Raw genomic sequence first — 16,417 nt, 5'->3', positions numbered from 1 at the left:
CAATGAAACTAGAACACACCCTCACACCATGCACAAAAACAAACTCAAAATGGCTTAAAAACTTAAACATGGAGTTACCATTGTGGCTCAGAAGTAACAAACATGACTAGTACCTGTGAGGGTTTGATCCCTGGCTCTCAGTGGGTTAAAGATTTGTCATTGCCATGAGCTGCAATGAAGGTTGCAGACACAACTCAGATCTCTCTTTGCTATGGCTGTGGTGTAGGCTGGCAGCTGAAGCTCCAGTTCAACCTGTAGCCTGGGAATGTCCATACACTGCTGCTGTGGCACTATAAAGACAACAACAACAAAAAAGACAGACACATAAGACAAAACACCATAAAATTCCATAAAACTACCATAAAACTCCTAGAAGAGCCATGAGCTATGGTGTGTATCACAAACATGGCTTGGATCTGGCATTGCTATGGCTCTGGTGTAGGCCAGCAACAGTAGCTCCAATTCAACCCCTATCCTGGGAATCTCCGTATGTCCCCTATAAAGCAACAAAACAAAACAAACAAAAATTCCTAGAAGAGAACATAGGGAAAACTTTCTCTGACATCAACCTTACAAATGTTTTCTTAGGTCTGTCTCCCAAACAAAGCATTAGAAATAAAAACAAAATAAACCAATAGGACCTAATAAAACTCACAAGCTTTTGCACAGCAAAGAAAACCATTAAAAAAATGAAAAGAAAACCTAAGGAATGGGATAAAATAATTGCAAATGAAGTACCTACAAAGGCTTAATCTCTAAAGTATACAAACAACTCACACAGTCAACAGCAAAGTAAAACTCAAACCCAATTGGAAAAGGAGCAGAAGACCTAAATGGACAATTTTCCCAATAGCCACAGGAAAAAATGCTCAACATCACTAATTATTAAAGAAATACAAATCAAAACTACAATGACATACCACCTTACGCCAGTCAGAATGGCTATCACGAATAAGACAACAAATAAATGCGGAAGAGGGTATGGAGAAAAGGGAACCCTCCTACATTGTTGGTGGGAATGTAAACTGGTACAACCACTATGGAAAACAGTATGGAGGTTCCTCAGAAAACAAAATATACAACTACCATATAATCCAGCAATTCCACTCTTGGGCATGTATCCCAAAAAAACTTTTGTTGAAAAAGACACATGTACCCACATGGTCACTGCAGTACTATTCACAATAGCCAAGACATGGAAACAACCTAAATGAGCATCAACAGATGAATGGTTTAAGAAGACGTGGTATGTATATACAATGGAATACTACTCAGCCATAAAAAAGAACAAAATAATGCCATTTGCAGCAACATGGATGGAACCTGAGACTCTCACACTAAGTGAAGAAAGTCAGAGGGAGAAAGACAATACCATATGATATCATTTAAACATGGAATATAAAAAATGGCACAAATGAACCTATTTACAGAACGGAAACAGACTCAAAGACATGGAAAGCATATTTGTGGCTGCCAAGGGGGAGGGCAAGGGAGTGGGATGACCTGGCGGGTTTGGGATTATTACGTACAAAGTAATCTAGATTGGATAAGCATGGGGTCCTGCTGTAGAGCACAGGGAACTATATCTAATCACTTCTGATAGAACATGATGGAGGAAAATATGAGAAAATAGTGTGTATATATTATGGCTGGGTGACTTTGCTATGTAGCAAAAATTGACAGAACATTGTAAACCAACTATAATAATAAAAAATAATATTTAAAAAAGAATAAAAAATAAAAACTCATAGCCACATAAGACAAACACCACAGAACCCATCAACCCACCACATGTATGATTTTTGCAATTCTCTCATCTACTGAATTGAAATCATATTGTGAACATGGGAACTTTAAGAGCATTGAGTTCACTAGAAAAAAATCTTACCTTGGGGATGAAGTAGTTTCTGAAATTTAATGTCCCTGGTCACTGCGTGAGGCAGGCCATTGGGCACCAGGTCAATGTATCTCTGGATCTCATGCACCACGGCATCTATATAGGGCATGTGGCTTCTGTCCTGCATGCAGGGGCTTCGGTGTCTCTCAATCACAGAGTCAATCTCTTTCTGCACTTTGGCTGATAAGACACAAGTAAGACTGATGGAAAAAGAGGTTTAACATATTAGCATACCAATTCAGGGATACATGGAGCTCTGCAAAGGTGTCCCAACATCATTATAAACATCACTCACATGCTCAGAAGTACATCTAGACACAGAGACTGAGTTGTCTAATTATAGGTACAAATGACTTTCACACAAGGCAGTCTTTGAGATAAATCTATACACACCTATATGAGCATAAAGATTAATACAAATAGAAATAATAAAATGCTTCAAAGATAAATAGGTATTTTCATTCCCGTGTTCACTGCAACACTACTGACAACAACCAAGATACAGAAACAACCTAAGTGTCTGTCAATGGATAAAGAGATAAGGAAAAGATGGTGTATACAGAGAATATTATGCAGCCAATAAAGATGAAAATTCTGCTTTCTGCAACAAGATGAATGAACCTGGATGATATTATGTCTAAGCAAAATAAGCCAGACTTGAACAGACAAAAACTGCATGATCTAACTTATATGTGGAATCTAAATAAGTCAAACTCGGAGTTCCTGTCATGGCTCACAGAAACTAATCTACCTAGTATCCATGAGAATGCAGGTTCAATCCCTGGCCTCACTCAGTGGGTTAAGGATCCAGCATTGCAGTGAGCTGTCGTATAGGTGACAGATGTGGCTCACATCTGGCATTTCTGTAGCTGTGGTGCAGGCCGGCGACTGCAGCTCTGATTCAACCCCTAGCCTGGGAACCTCCGTATGCTATGGATGCGACCCCAAAAAGACAAAAATAAAATAAAAAAGTCAAACTCATAGAAACTAAGAGGGAAGGGTGTAGTTGTCAGAGCCTTGGGGGGGAGGAAATGGGAAAATGTTAGTCAAAGGATACAAACTTTCAGTTATAAGATCAACAAGTTCTGGGATCTAATAATGACACGGTGACTATAGTTAACAATACTGTATTACATCCTTGAAGTTTGCTTAGTCGTTAATAAGCTTGATTGTGGAAATCATTTCAAAACTTGTCCATATATGAAATCATCACTTTGTACACCTTAAATATATAAATTTGTATTTGTTAATTATATTTCAATAAAACTGAAAAAAAAAGTTGTTTAAAAAGGAATAAAACTCCTTTAGGCATATCTTCTGTATAAATAGCATGTTTTTTTTTTCTAAGTCTAATCTTTTAAAATACCTCCCAGACTGTGGAAATTTTCTCAGACTTTATCACCAAATTTCTAGAATTTTTGCTGTACTTCAACAAATATAGTTCTCTGCCCTACCATAGCATTAGAATGCTGCATGTTCAGAATAAGGAAAGATTTCTGCAAAAAACATAACTATTCAAAGTGGACTCTTCTCGGAGTTCCCGTCATGGCTCAGTGGTTAACAAATCCGACTAAGAACCATGAGGTTGAGGGTTCAATCCCTGGCCTCGCTCAGTGGGTTAAGGAACTGGCATTGCCATGAGCTGTGGTATAGGTCAGAGACCTGGCTCAGATCTGGTGCTGCTGTGGCTGTGGCATAGGCTGGCGGCTACAGCTCCGATTAGACCCCTAGCCTGGAAGCCTACATATGCCTCGGGTGCAGCCCTAAAAAGACAAAAAAAAGAAAAAAAAAAAAAAAAAAAGACACAAAGTGGACTCTTCTCAAGAAAACTAATATTCAATCCAATTTATGCTGGCCATGCCTGCTGAAAATCCCTTCTCATGAAGTTCAGACATTTATCCAGAATTTTTTATTTATGAAATCCATATATTTAGAGCCTTTGCTATTGCTCACGCTGAGTTCCCTGTTTTCAGTCATCCCTCCCTGTTGTCCAAACTTGTCTTCTTTATATCCTTTTCTTAACATTTGGACAACTTGTAGTTGGTGGCACAGAAATTTCAAAAATAAAGCATATCTAATGAAATAACATGGAGGCCTCTCCCATATCTTCCCAACCTCTCCTCTGAAATCACCCTGCCCACCCTGTTGGTCATACCTGTGACATCTGGGTGCTTCAGCAGCAGGAGGAGCCCACATCTCAGAGAGGTGCTCGTTGTCTCTGTCCCAGCTCTAAACAAGTCATCTACAGTGGCTATCAAGTTTTCAAGAGTAAACACCATCTGGTGATTGTGTTTTTCCTAGGAATGATTGGATGTGATTATCTGATACTTTGCCAGCATGTATACTTGCAACCAATCTGAAATAACGCATTGTTATAAAGTTAAGTAAACCTGGACACTGGAGAGTACAGTACTAACACAACCACTATGGGAGTTTCCCAGTGGATCAGCATGTTAAGGGTCCAGTTTTGTCACTGCTGTGGCTCAGGTCACGGCTGTGCTGCAGATTCAAGCCCTGGCCTGGGAACTTCTGCAGGCTGTTCGCATGGCCAAAAAATCTAAAAATAAAAAACAATAAAATAAAAACCAAAACAAGATGACTACATGGTATGACAAAGCATGTGGAGTGACTAATGCAATCTTCATTTCCTATTCCTTATAACTTGCTTGCCTAGAAATATCATTCCAAGCCTCTTTTGCAGCTACAATGGACAAGAAACATACTTCCTACCAAAGGCCTACTGGGCCAGGTTCTCCCCTTCTGTCTTCTTACTCAAAACACAGACAAGGAGTTCCCGTCGTGGCGCAGTGGTTAACGAATCCGACTAGGAACCATGAGGTTGCGGGTTCGGTCCCTGCCCTTGCTCAGTGGGTTAACGATCCGGCATTGCCGTGAGCTGTGGTGTAGGTTGCAGACGCGGCTCGGATCCTGCGTTGCTGTGGCTCTGGCGTAGGCCGGTGGCTACAGCTCCGATTCAACCCCTAGCCTGGGAACCTCCATATGCCGCGGGAGCGGCCCAAGAAATAGCAACAACAACAACAAAAAAAAAAAAGACAAAAAGACAAAAAAAACAAAACAAAACACAGACATGAAGGTGCATGTGCTATAGACACTATCTTGGAACACGAGTCTCTGAGCATGAAGGTGAAGCCTGTATACTTAAGTATGCCAAAGATGAATGGAAAGCACTTGGGCCCAGGATACTTCCAAGCTAGCCCTAGACTGCCCAACATGAGACGCTCTGTATGTGAGATCAGAAAAAGTACTATTTCTTTAAACCTGTGTCATCTTTTTTAACGGTGGGCAAATACAATCTTAACTGACAGAAATGAGCAAAGTAGAGCCATATCTTGAAAAATATTACAAGCCCGACTCAAGAGTTTGCAGTTCTCTTCTCCCAACAAACTCTGTGTCTGTCCAAATTTCTTTCTGGTTACATCCAGATAAGGCTTCTCTCGCCCACCCATCTACTCTCCTTACCACAACACATCTCTGAACCTCTCATTGCACCAGTCTACCAATCCAAAATTCCCTCCCCTATGACTTATTGCAAATATTTGAAGCTCTACATCAAACTTCAGGAAGCCCACACAGGGTTAACTCTTCCTTCTCATTCTCCCACATGCTGTGTGAAGTGATCACATCCACCTTCCTTTTATGGCTCAACACTCTGTATTTCTCACTTGTTTGTATTTCCATCTCACCTGAGATGTACATTCTCTTTCTCCTCAGATGGCCTATTCGTATCTAACAAATAGGGTTCAAGTACCCTAGTTATTTAACCATTTGACTTCATTTAATTTTTTTTTTTTTTGCCATGCCCATGGCATATAGTTCCCAGGCCAGAGACTGAACCATTCCACAGTAGCGACCTGAGTCACCCCAGTGACAACATGACCTTAACTACTAGACCACAAGGAAACTCCAACAGGTCAGTTTTAAATCTCCCATGGTGCGCAATTCAGATCCATGCACACATAAGCATCCGAAGTGGTCAGATGATGGCAGATAATACAAGGAAAAGAATGTATAAATATATGTGTGTGTGTGTATTTCTGTACAGCAGAAATTGGCACAACAATGTAAATTAACCATACTTTAATTAAAAATATAAATTTTAAAAAAACCCATAATGTGCTAGTCAAGAATTTCTTGCCTAACCATTTAAACATCCCTAATAAGTACAGATCCAGTCCAAGAACCAAAAAATTTAGGCAAACAGATAATCAATCTGTTATTGACATTTTACCTCTTCCATCTTGATCAGGAAACAATCTGAAGTCCCAAGGGTCATTAATGTCCAGGGATGTTTGATGTTCTTTTACTTTCTCCAAAATATAGCTTTTTACATATGCAGAATTTTTAAGCACTTTGTTATGACTCTCTTGGAGATAGTCAATCAGAGCAGGGAAATTACTGCAGACCTTAAGGATTAAAAAATATATTTAGCAATCTAAAAATATATCTTGAAGACATATATACCATATGCCAAACGTGTCTAAAAACTGAGATGAACTTAAAAGAGACACGTGCACCCGATGTTCATTGCAGCACTATTCACAATAGCCAAGACATGGAAACAACCCAAATGTCCATCGACAGATGATTGGATTCGGAAGAGGTGGTATATATACACAATGGAATACTACTCAGCCATAAAAAAGAATGACATAATGCCATTTGCAGCAACATGGATGGAGCTAGAGAATCTCATACTGAGTGAAATGAGCCAGAAGGACAAAGACAAATACCATATGATATCACATAACTGGAATCTAATATCCAGCACAAATGAACATCTCAGAAAAGAAAATCATGGACTTGGAGAAGAGACTTGTGGCTGCCTGATGGGAGGGGGAGGGAGTAGGAGGGATCGGGAGCTTGGGCTTATCAGACACAACTTAGAATAGATTTACAAGGAGATCCTGCTGAATAGCATTGAGAACTTTGTCTAGATACTCATATTGCAACAGAAGGGTGGGGGAAAAAATGTAATTGTAATGTATACATGTAAGGATAACCTGACCCCCTTGCTGTACAGTGGGAAAATAAAAAATAAAAAAAAAAACTGAGATGAACAAAAAATTGTCTCTATCTTCAGGGGGAGCATTTTACATTGTACATATAAAGTAATTATTGGGAGTTCCCATTGCGGCTCAGCAGGGTAAGAACCAGACTGGTATCCACGAGTATGGGTGTTTTATCCCTGGCCTCGCTCGGTGAATTAAGGATCCTATGTTGCCACAAAACTGTGGTGTAGGTTGTAGACGTGGCTCAGATCCACTGCTGCTCTGGCTGTGGCATAGGCCAACAGCTGTAGATCTGATTCAAAACCTAGCCCTGGGACCTTCCATAAGCTGCAGGTGTGGCCCTAAAAAACTTTTTTTTAAAGTAATTCTCTATGCTGATAGAGATATTTAAGGGGGACATTCTGACTAGATGATGAAAGTTGATAGTTATTTCCTATACTTATATATCAACCAAATGATATTAAAACATCTGCATGTCAATTCTCAGTTTTTATATTAACTCTTCCCGGAGTTGCCGTCGTGGCTCAGTGGTTAACGACTCCAAGAACCATGAGGTTGCGGGTTCAATCCCTGGTCTTGCTCAGTGGGTTAAGAATCCAGCATTGCCGGGAGCTGTGGTGTACTTTGCAGACTCGACTCAGATCCTGTGTTGCTGTAGCTCTGGCATAGACTTGCGGCTATGGCTCCGATTTGATCCCTAGCCTGGGAACCTCCAAATGCCATGGAAGAGGCCCAAGAAATGGCAACAAGACAAACAAAAAAAAAATTAACTCTTCCCTACAACCTTGAAATACAGAATGAGATGAATGACTATGATTCACATTTTATACATAAGGAAACAGGTTAGGAAAGTTTGGGTAGCCTGATGTAGAACACAAAGCCACTCCCTGCTATTTTTACTATTATCAAGCAGCCTCCGAAACAGAATCACTATTTTTATAACTCAGAGGGATGCAAATAGGACACAAAACCCAACTCAGCATTTTATCAATAAAGGACCTATGCACCAGAGCAGGTAAATGACTTTTCCAAGATCACGTGATTTTATTTTGGTAGAGTACATTGGCTCAGCACAGGGCAAATCTGTGGTGTCTAGTTAAGGCTCATACACCCTAAAACCAGTTCTGTCATCCCAAGCCCAATTACCTTGTCAGCCACATTCCCAACTAGCTACACCCCTGCCCTAGTCAGTGTTCCCTGGTAGCATCTGTGTTCACCGTCTCTTCCTTGAAAGACCGATTCTTCCTCCTAAATTGGATACTTATGCGAAGGAATGTGACGAAGAAATCACTAAGGATCATTGGAGGACAAGCCTTGTGGGCAATGGAAGCCTTTCAGGAAGGGTCTGGCTGACCACTGAGGGCTATGGCCATGCTTTTGGGCCTTCATCAAAGAAGATTATGGAAGCTAGACTTGGAGGAGTAGTGGAAAAACCACAACCAGAGAGTGAATAGGCTTGAATTCCAGCTTTATATTCAGGCATTTCTTTTCTTGTCTATAAAACAAAGGCTCTGTCATCTTTCTCAAATATGCACTCCATGACACTATGCTATGTATGATGCTAAGGCACGACTGTGATGTTTGAACATTCACTGCATAGAATAACATCAGCAAGAATGGTGTAGTAGACAGCTCTAAAGGTCAATTCCTCCATAAAACATGTCAGAAAATCAAGCAAACACTGTCACAATCAACTTGTCAGAACTTGTCAGAAACACAAAGGTTTACAGCTATCACAGGAATGCTCAAGTGAGAAACAGACAACTTTAAATGGCAAGAAAGATTTGTGGCTTTTTTCTGCCACTTGTCCCACCTCCCTCCCCAGCTTGGCAGTGGTCCCAACAAGGGCAGCTTGTGGGATGGGAGCTTGGTTCCTGGTTCCAGAGAAACCAAAACAGTCCTCACTCACAAAGAATTATGTGTCTGTGTTCTGACCTCTCTGAGGCCACCTGCAAGGCTGACACAGCCCCCTGCTTTTGTTTCTGCTAACTTAAAACTCAGGGTTGGAAATGCAGCAGGGATGTTGCACAAACCTAGCAAGATGAATAACAACCTGCAACCACCGGGGGCAAACAATTACACTTAAGGCATAGGAGAGAGCATCCAACCCAGCCCTTGCAAAGGGAGGGCTTTGGGAAATTAGGACATTCAAAAGCACCCATGTGAACTGAGGAATTTAGAAAGCTAAGCACATGCCCAGTGCAGGACACGGGTTAAGAAAAGTCCTGAGAAGATACTGTGCTTTCACCTCTGCCTGATCTCTAGGCTCAGTACAAGCACTAGGGGAAGACCAAGAGAGAGTCCAAAATAGCCTGGCTGAGGCTATGAGTGCCCCAGCACAGAGCTCATCTGGAAGAGTCATTTCCTCACTCCTTCCCTCCTTCCTTTCTCTTCCTTTCCCTCCCTCCCTCCCTTTCCTTCTTCCTTTTCTGTTTGTTTGTATTTAAAGGCCGCACCTGCAGCATATGGAAGCTCCCTGGCAAGGGGCTGAATCGGAACTGCAGCTGCCAGCCACAGCCACAACCACAGCCACACAGGATCTGAGCTGCGACTAACACCTTAACAGCACAGCTCCAGGCAATACCAGAACCTTAACTCACTGAGCAAGACCAGGGACCGAATCCACAACCTCATGGATAGCAGTTGGTTTCATTATCACTAAGCCACAAAGAGAAATCCCCTTCTTTCTCTCTTCCTTTATCTTTTTCCTTCTGTCTCTCCTCCTTTCTCTCTCTCTCTCTCTCCGTGTCCATCTTGCTCTCTTCATGTATCTTTTTTTTTTTTGGCTCCTCACATTTAATGCTATCTCTATCCAAATGCTAGCTGAACATGAGGTAAAGGAAAAGAGATTTAGAGACAACACATTACAAAAAAAAAAAAAAAGAGAGAGAGAGAGCGAGCAAAAGAGACTTTGCCAAAATAGTTTAGAAAAGTCAATAAATAAACAGGAACTTCTCTGGTAGCCCAGAAGTTAAGGATTTAGTGTTGTCACTGCTGTGGCTGGGGTTTGTTCATTGGCCCTGTAACTTTTGTATTCTGCACTCACAGCCAATAAAAAGTAGTTATAGCCTACATAAAGCAGAAAGAAAAAGCAAAACCTATAGCAAGTTAAAACACACACACAGAAAGGGGAGAATCTGATTCCCAGAGTTACCACATTCTAATACACAAAATAACTCATTTCCAAACATTCACTTCCAAGCATGGTCCAGATGGAATTTTGGACATGTCAAGGAGAAGAGCACAAACAATTCAGGAAAAGAGAATGTTGACTTCACCTGCATCCACGGGGAGCTCAGAATCCTGAAGTTTTCATTAAATTTTTCCAACAAGGTAAGAAAATTCTGATTTGTATAATCAACACGATTGTGGAAAATGATGGAGCAGATCACACTGCAGGGAGCACAGCCCAGGAGGAAAGTGGGATCACAGGGTGAAGCTAAAGATTTAAAAGATTGGAGTTCCCATCGTGGCGCAGTGGTTAACGAATCCGACTAGGAACCATGAGGTTGTGGGTTCGGTCCCTGCCCTTGCTCAGTGGGTTAATGATCCGGCGTTGCCGTGAGCTGTGGTGTAGGTCGCAGACGCGGCTCGTATCCCGAGTTGCTGTGGCTCTGGCGTAGGCTGGTGTCAACAGCTCCGATTAGACCCCTAGCCTGGGAACCTCCATATGCCGCAGGAGCGGCCCAACAAATGGCAAAAAGACAAAAAAAAAAAAAAAAAAAGAAAAGAAAAAGATTTAAAACACCATTAAAAAAAAATCTTCTTTGTGCATAATAGGTACTTTTAGAATCTCTAAAGTAATGTCTATCTAGAAATTCACTCATGAGCAAAATTTTCAGCATCCTTAAAATCAATGCATCACCCTTAAACATGAATTGACCATCCTATTCCAGTCTGTTTAATAATTACTTTCCAAATACTCTATTTACATCACTGCCTTGACCCAAGAAGCTGGCTATTTTGAAGAGAAGAAAAAAAAAGTAAGAGTCAGTTTTTAAAACAATAATTCAGGTTAACTATCAGTGAAGAATCATATGTGTTTGGTAAGCACATAGAAAATTAAGCATTGATATAGGAAGGAAGAACTAATTAGGATCTTGAAACAGTTTATATGTAGTGAATCAAGAAAGGAAGAGATTAAAGAGAGAAAGCTTCAAGTATCTGAAAGAACAATGAAAACAAGAAAAAGCCACTTATGTTCTTATGAGAAGAAAAACTAACACAAACGCAAATTTCAAGATTTGTTTGTCAGAGTTTCCCTCATGGCACAGCGGAAATGAATCCAACTAGGAAGCATGAGATTTCAGGTTCAATCCCTGCCCTGCTCAGTGGGTTAAGGATCCAGTGTTGCCATGAGCTGTGGTGTTGCCATGAGCTGTGGTTTAGGTAGCAGAGGTGGCTCAGATCTGGCGTTGCTGTGGCTATGGTGTAGGCCAGCAGCCGGGAACCTCCATATGCTGCAGGTGTGGCCCTAAAAAGACCAAAAGAAAAAAAGACTTCAAAGATTTGTTTGCCTAAAATAAAAGTAAATAAGAATTCTTCATTTCAAACTTAAGTCAAAGGGCAAACAAGGAAGGTTAAATTGATAACTGGAGTCCTTTTGTTTCTTTATTGCAATATGGCGAGGGGTGGGGTGGGAAAGCAATGTCCTGCTTTAAGAAACAGGGACCGGGGGAGAGGACAAGATGGCGGAGGAGTAGGGGGACACGCTCGCCCTCTCCTACAAACACAACAAAAAAAGCACATCTACAGAAGAAATGACTCGCACAGAACAGCAACCAATCGCTGGCAGAGGAACCTAAACTCCAATAATGGCAAGAAGTTCGTGACATTATTGGGCAGAACGGGAGAAAAGAGGAGAGTGAGAGAAGGTGAATCCGAGCGGGACGGGCGCTCCCGAAAGGGAACTGCGGAGGAGAAAGAGATCCTGCACCCTGGAAAGTCTCCTACCGGGCGAAAGATCAAATGAACCGGAGGAATCCCCAGATGCAGAGAAGAGTGTAGCAGTAAGTCGGAGTACGGAAAAACGGATCAAGAACCCAACGGACCATCTGAACTACGGGCAAGTCACCAAAAATTGAGACGCCTGGGTGGGGGCTGGGCACCGAATCCTCGGCTCCAGAGGTTAGTCCCCGGGAAAGGGCCGGGGGACGCCTGGGTGGGGGCTGGGCACCGAGACCTCGCCTCTGAAGGTTGGTCCCCGAGAGGGGGCCGGGGGACGCCTGGGTGGGGGCTGGGCACCGAGACCTCGCCTCCGAAGGTTAGTCCCCAAGAAAGGGCCGGGGGACGCCTGGGTGGGGGCTGGGCACCGAGACCTCGGCTCCAGAGATTAGTCCCCGGGCTAGGGGGGCGGGGAAGAGCGGAAACTGCTTGGGAGGTCTCTAAACCATTTGACGGGCAGAGACTGCCTGGGAGACTAGAAAACAAAGCTGTCGCAGAGGAAGGGAGCAATACTCTAGGGGCGGGGAAGTGGAAAGCCGCCTCAGAGGGAACCTGGGAGAAGAGCCTGGTCTGCGCCCGTGCTGGGGAGCGGAGAAAAGAAGGGGTGGGTTCCCATAAAATACCCCCCACGCCACAGCAAGCTTACAGGCCGGCTAGCTAGCAGAAAGCTGTGCTTCCCAGTGCATTCCCTCCCCCCACCCCCGCCACCCCCTAAGCTCTCGCGGAACCTGGGGCTGCCTGCCATCCAGGAGGGCTGGCCTCAACAATTGCCTGAAGCCTACCACCGCAGGGGCTCTCCCTGCACAGGCCTGCTTGCCCTTTGGAGGGGCTACACTTCCACAGAGCAGCACCAAACACCACCAGCCCCCTAGAAAAGGCCTGCAGCCCAGAAAAGCTAGAACAAGCCTAGCCAGGCCGTGAATAGATCGACCTAATTCTCCGACGGTTATTCTGAGACGGGCTCCCCCGGGGAGGAGCCTCTTGGGTCTCCAAGGGCCCTGCTACCCGCCCAAGACCCCAGGGGGTGCTAAGACCTAGTGGACCAGCTGCATAGGACTGCCAGCTCCAGGCAGGACCCCCTGCAGCCCAGAAAAGCTGCAACAAGCCTGGCCGACTTGGGAAAAGATCTCAGACGGTCTTTCTGAGTCAGGCTGCCCTGGGGAGGAGCCTCTTGAGTCTCCAAGGGCCCTGCTACCCGCCCAAGACCCCAAGGGGTGCTGAGACCTAGTGGACCAGCTGCATAGGACTGCCAGCTCCAGGCAGGACCCCCTGCAGCCCAGAAAAGCTGCAACAAGCCTGGCCGACTTGGGAAAAGATCTCAGACGGTCTTTCTGAGTCGGGCTGCCCTGGGGAGGAGCCTCTTGAGTCTCCAAGGGCCCTGCTACCCGCCCAAGACCCCAAGGGGTGCTGAGACCTAGTGGACCAGCTGCATAGGACTGCCAGCTCCAGGCAGGACCCCCTGCAGCCCAGAAAAGCTGCAACAAGCCTGGCCGACTTGGGAAAAGATCTCAGACGGTCTTTCTGAGTCGGGCTGCCCTGGGGAGGAGCCTCTTGAGTCTCCAAGGGCCCTGCTACCCGCCCAAGACCCCAAGGGGTGCTGAGACCTAGTGGACCAGCTGCATAGGACTGCCAGCTCCAGGCAGGACCCCCTGCAGCCCAGAAAAGCTGCAACAAGCCTGGCCGACTTGGGAAAAGATCTCAGACGGTCTTTCTGAGTCAGGCTGCCCTGGGGAGGAGCCTCTTGAGTCTCCAAGGGCCCTGCTACCCGCCCAAGACCCCAAGGGGTGCTGAGACCTAGTGGACCAGCTGCATAGGACTGCCAGCTCCAGGCAGGACCCCCTGCAGCCCAGAAAAGCTGCAACAAGCCTGGCCGACTTGGGAAAAGATCTCAGACGGTCTTTCTGAGTCAGGCTGCCCTGGGGAGGAGCCTCTTGAGTCTCCAAGGGCCCTGCTACCCGCCCAAGACCCCAAGGGGTGCTGAGACCTAGTGGACCAGCTGCATAGGACTGCCAGCTCCAGGCAGGACCCCCTGCAGCCCAGAAAAGCTGCAACAAGCCTGGCCGAGTCGGGAAAAGATCTCAGACGGTCTTTCTGAGTCGGGCTGCCCTGGGGAGGAGCCTCTTGAGTCTCCAAGGGCCCTGCTACCTGCCCAAGACCCCAGGGGGTGCTGAGAACCAAGTGAAATCTGCTACCATCGTGGGGTGGACCTCCCAGTCCTGTCTGCCCTCAGGAAGTCCTCCTTTGCTTCAAAGAAACACTGTTAGCCCCATCAACACTCCAGAAAAGCCACACTGCCTCAAAAAAGATTGACCAACAACGACAGCCCTCAGGAAATATTCCACGGCAGTGACAAGGCAAACACTACCCAATAACGGAGAGTACAACTCCTTCAGGAGAAAGAAGACAACAAGCAAGATGAAGAAGCTGAGAAACCACCCCCAGTCAAACCAACAGGAGAACTCACCTAAAACAGTCAACAATGAAACAGATCTCGGCAGTCTGACAGACCTAGAATTCAAAAGAGAAATACTGAAAATACTGAAGGAATTAAGAGAAGATATGAACAGTAATGCAGATACCCTCAGAAAGGAGCTAGAAAATATAAGGAGGAGCCAAGAAAAACTAGAACATTCATTTGCAGAGATGCAAACTGAACTAGGGGCAGTAAAAACCAGAATGAATAATTCAGAAGAACGAATCAGTGATGTGGAAGATAGAATAATGGAAATCACTCAATCTGGTCAACAGACAGAAAACCGAATCAAAAAACTGGAAAGCAATATAAGAGACCTATGGGATAATATAAAGCGGGCCAATCTACGCATAATAGGAATTCCAGAAGGAGTAGAAAAAGATAAGGGGATGGAAAATATATTTGAAGAAATTATCCCTGGAAACTTCCCAAATCTAAAGGATACTGGGTTCAAGATACAAGAAGCACAGAGGGCCCCAAACAAACTGAACCCAAACAGACCCACACCAAGACACATCATAATAAAAATGGCAAAAGTTAGTGATAAAGAGAGGATCCTAAAGGCAGCAAGAGAAAAACAGAATGTTACCTACAAGGGAACCCCCATAAGAATATCAGCTGATTTCTCTACAGAAACACTACAGGCCAGGAGGGAATGGCAAGAGATATTTAAAGTGCTAAAAGGAAAAAATATGCAACCTAGAATACTGTATCCAGCAAGAATATCATTTAAAATAGAAGGGGAAATAAAAATTTATCCCAACAAACAAAAACTTAAAGAATACAGCAACACAAAACCCAGGTTAAAGGAAATATTGAAAGGGCTTCTCTAAACCAAAAAGAAAGGAAGGAAAGGGAAGAAAAAAGAAAAGAAAAAAAAAAAAAAAAGAAGAAGAAGAAGAGGAAGAACTAGGACTGAGGAAACCGTAATCAGAGAGCAGTCACTCAAATAAGCCAGCATACAGATTTAATCATGAACATGCTTCAAACAAAATAAAATTAAAAAGAAAAAAATAAAAGAGTCATCAAAACCATAAAATGTGGGCAAGGGATGTTAGGAGGTAAATAATCCTTTTTGTTTGTATGTATGTCTCTCTTCTTAATTTTAATATAATAATGAAGTGTTTGAACTTACAGGACCATCAGGCTAAAACACACAATTATGGGAAGGAGTTAGCATACTTAAAAAACAGGGCAACCACAAGCCAAAACCAAATAATGCATTTGCAAAAAATGAAAAAAAAAAATACACTCAAGCAGATAATAACAGGAGACCATCCAACCAAAAAAAAAAAAAAAAAAAAAAAAGAAGAATGGAGAACCATAGAATCAACTGGAACACGAGGATCAAATGGCAATAAATAATCATCTATCAATTATCACCTTAAATGTCAATGGACTGAATGCCCCAATCAAAAGACACAGAGTGGCTGAGTGGATAAAAAGGCAAAAACCTTCAATATGCTGCCTACAAGAAACTCACCTTAGGACAAAAGATACATATAGATTGAAAGTGAAAGGCTGGGGAAAAGTATTTCATGCCAATAGACATGACAGAAAAGCAGGAGTTGCAACGCTCATATCAGACAAAATAGACTTTAAAACAAAAGACATAAAGAAAGACAAAGAAGGACACTATTTAATGATTAAGGGATCCATCCAAGGAGAGGATGTTACTATCATCAACATATATGCCCCAAACATAGGAGCACCCAGATACATACAACAAATATTAACAGACATAAAGGGAGATATTGATGAGAATACAATCATAGTAGGAGACCTAAATACCCCCCTCACATCAATGGACAGATCCTCCAGACAGAAAACCAATAAAGCAACAGAGATCCTAAAGGAAACAATAGAAAAGTTAGACTTAATTGATATCTTCAGGACACTACATCCAAAAAAAGCAGAATACACATTCTTCTCAAATGCTCATGGAACATTCTCAAGAATCGACCACATATTGGGACACAAAGCGAATCTCAATAAATTTAGGAGCATAGAAATTATCTCAAGTATCTTCTCTGACCACAATGCCATGAAATTAGAAATCAACCATGGGAAAAG

General features: G+C 43.3%; 1 pseudogene; it reads right to left on the bottom strand.

Annotated features, from left to right (window-relative positions):
* Positions 1-16,417, bottom strand: part of LOC100624435 (cytochrome P450 2C18-like) — a 60,956-nt pseudogene that overhangs the window by 22,777 nt on the left and 21,762 nt on the right.

The sequence above is a fragment of the Sus scrofa genome, chromosome 14 (assembly GCF_054392235.1).
Source record: "Sus scrofa isolate SSC_HxYL_T2T_F1_AM1 chromosome 14, Sscrofa_HxYL_maternal_Yorkshire_Landrace_v2.0, whole genome shotgun sequence".
NCBI lineage: Eukaryota > Metazoa > Chordata > Mammalia > Artiodactyla > Suidae > Sus > Sus scrofa.
The sequence above is the reverse complement of the archived record's forward strand: the minus strand, read 5'-3'. Positions and strand labels throughout refer to the sequence as shown.